A 3,767-nucleotide genomic window follows, 5' to 3' on the forward strand; every position below is an offset into this window, starting at 1 on the left:
CATTTTTTATCTCATATGGAGTTAAACCCTTTAAATGAAAATGTTTGATTACCGCTCTGAACTCGTTTTTTTTCCATTTTTCTTAACGAACAATTTCTTTTTTTCAATGACTGAAAACAGATGATTTGGAGCGATTCGCGCACCATCTGTTGGTCATTCTAAGGACCTTACATAACCTTCATGTACTTTTATGAATTTTAATTTTATATTCCCAGCCGTAAAAAGTCCAATTCCAATTAGAAATTTCTGTTCAAAAATATTTTCTTAAAATTATATTGCGAAAATTAAAGTGATCTGAAAACACTTTGTGAGTTTATTTCGTTCATTAAAATAGTAATTAAAAGTTGCATTTTAATATGAACAACTGAAATCTAAAACTTTAATTCGAAAATTGTCTTAAATTTCTAAAAAATTGCACAAATTTCTCTTTTCTAAATAACCGATTAAACGATAAAACATCTATTTCTCAATGTTATTATTCAATGAGAAAGAAAATCAGAAGAGTACATTTACTACATAACATATTTTTCTATTACACAATATCAGTGAACTTATAGCTTGCTTGATTATTTTTTGAACTGTTGTTTCACCATGTATGAATCGTCTAAAAAGATTACCCAAATTATCAAGCCCGCAAAGTACATTTGATTATGTTTGTTGTCACTCAACGTTAGAGCTATTTGACACCACGCGCTATTGAATATGAACACGAGAGATTGTTGTCAGTCCCAAGAACTGGCCGGGCTAAGCGCAAGACTTACCGATCTAGCACGAGCGGACAGTGTATTGACAACGGTGGCTCTAGCCATTCCAAACATTCTTATTTTGACACTAACCGCTCGTGTTAAAATCAGTGGCAGCTCTTGCCGCGATCGCTCTGTGCTTCATGAATTAAAATTTAAGTTCAATTAAAAGCTGAACTACTATGTAAAAAAAATCATTTTTTTGTTGAAAATTAATTAATTCAGTAGAAAGTTCACCACCTATGTTGAAAACTGAACTATTTTGTTAGTAGTTCAACTACTTTGTTGAAAATTTAATTCCTTTTTTAAGAAATGTAACTGTTTTGTTGAGCAGTCGTCTTTTTAGATAAAAAATTGGTCCTTTTAGATTGAAAATGCAACTGTCATTGGTCGTAGTTTAATTTTTTTAGTTTCAAATTTCAACCATTTGGTTGAAAATCATCTTTGCAGGTTAAAAATATGGTCACAAATTACACTATTATAATTAGTAATACTTATAACTAATGAAGTGCCATATCCCTTTTTCAAGATATCTAAATGGGAGGCCAGAATTATCCCAAAATAATTATTATTTGCAAGAAGATAATATTAATATTTAAATATTTTGAGTTTATCGTTGTATGATCTTTCACATTGCTATTTTTCACAAATATTTCACAATACAGTTTAACTACGTAACAAAATTAATGAAATGTGCGAGAATGCTTTAGCACATATTTCAGATTTTTAGAGCTCTTCAAATTTTAAAATGCCGAGGGTTTAGACTTCAACTCTGAGATTGGAGAGAATTAAAATGCAGCTTCCAGATTGGAGAGTTTAGAATGCTAACTAGTCTGAGATCCGAAGAGGAGAGATTGTGTCCATTTTAGGTCCTGATGCTTTGATGATTGATTCTTGTGAAGAAGGTTCTCTTGTTGCTGAATATATCGGGTTCACATAGCAAATTCCCTATTGTTTTGCTGTTAATTGGGGAATTTTTTGTGTGTTTTTAAATACTTTCCCAGTGGGCACAAAGTTTGGCGATGTTTTTACGACATCTTTACGATAACTTTACGACATCCTATGTCCATGTCGTTAAGGTGTCTTTACGATATTGGTAAATAAGTCGAATGATCTGACGATCTCTTTACGACATCGTAAAGACAGCGAGACGACATGGACATAGGATGTCGTAAACTTATCGTAAAGATGTCGTAAAAACGTCGCCAAATTTTGTGCCCACTGGGTTGTCATAATCATTTAAAGAAGCGCGATATGCACAAATTTGAATAAAGGCGTATGTTGATTTAATTGATAGTTTTCGAGACAAAAAATAAAGTAGCGTTTTAATGAAAAACCATTTTTATAATATATTTTTTATCATTTCACAATTTTTTTGTAATCATATAGTACGCGTTGAGACAAAGACAATTTCTTGTGCAATTCTTTAAACTAGGCTACTCATTTAATTTTTACAAAATTCGAAATAAATACTCGAATAAATACAATCTTTTCACGGCTGCGTGAGCGAGTGTGCGCATGTGCCTGATGGTTCACTCAAGGTTTATAATCTGCAACTTCCAAGTCCACCCGACGTCATGATTTGATGCTGTTACTAACATTCGTACACTCAGACGTTTAAAGTTTTTATTTATTTCGAATTTTGTAAACATAAAACTAATAGTCTAACTGAAAAAATATAAAAACAAAATGTCTTCGTCTCAGCGAGTACTATATAATTACAAACATAACTGTGAAATGATAAAAAATATACTGCAGAAAAGGTTTTTCATTAGAACGCTACTTTATTGTTTGTCTCGAATACTATCAATCATATCAACATACACCATCATCAAATTTATGCATATCACACTTTTTTAAGTGATTATGAAAAAATATTTTCAAATATACACCCGATATACTCGGAATCAGGAAAACATTCTAAACAAGATACAATCATCAGGACCTAAAATGGACGCTAAAGTACTCTTGGATCCCAGACTAAGCCCCAGATCGGAGAGTCTGGCATGGAGCTAATGAAATATGTAATGAATTTTCTTCTATCATTAGAAATTATGTCTGTAAAAGGAAAAAAAATGTTTCTTCCAAAATCAGACTGTGTTAAAGTTATGAAATTATCAAGTACATTGTAGTTAAATAATTATTCGAATATTCTATAAAAAAATGTTCAGCAAAGAAAATTTGATGAAAAAATTGTTTTACGGCATACTTTGATGAAAACATCAATATTCGCGTTGAAAATCACAGCCAAGTACTAATTTACACTGTAGTAAAAATACCAGATTAACAAAAGCTGTAGTTGAAAAATTATTTTAAAAAATTATGTTTGAAAATATGTTATCAGTGGCCACAGATTTGGTGAAAAGATTTTTTTATTGTTTGTTTTATTTTTTATTTAACCAAAGTAGTGGAATAATCTTATTACTAACCTTATAATCATTTGTAAGAAATGTTTGATATAGTGACGAGATTATTCTCTCGAGTGAAAAAGCAAAATTTTAACGTCTTCACACTAATCAATGTTCACTGAAAACTGAGTAAAAATCGTCTGTTTTTTGTCAGTTGCAGCTTTTTAAATAAAAAACAATGCTCTAAAGTTCGCTGTCATTAACATGCTCATTAACATGTGTCCAAGCCAGGGCGTTTGAAGTTTTCTTGTCGATAATAGACTATATTCTAATCACTGATATTCATATTTACCTAACGTCGATATAATAAAGTCATCTGATTATTTGATCAAAAGACTTGCAACAATTTTCTGTAAGGTACAAAAAAAGTTCTATAAAAGCATGCTGGTTCGAGAATAATTAATTATTTTCAGTATTGTTATGTAATTATATACCATTTATTCATAACTTCGCAGTGCACATTGTAACTCGTGCAGTAAAAGGTTTAACATTCATGAGCGAATACATTTCCTTCTAGATACTTTTGATTCCTTGAAAATTATTTTCTATTAGTCAAGATTCCGATACTTATCTTTACAAATATTATTGTTGGCTCTAATGGACTAATTTATAAGCT

The sequence above is a fragment of the Belonocnema kinseyi genome, chromosome 4, assembly GCF_010883055.1.
Source record: "Belonocnema kinseyi isolate 2016_QV_RU_SX_M_011 chromosome 4, B_treatae_v1, whole genome shotgun sequence".
In the NCBI taxonomy this organism is placed as follows: Eukaryota; Metazoa; Arthropoda; class Insecta; order Hymenoptera; family Cynipidae; genus Belonocnema; species Belonocnema kinseyi.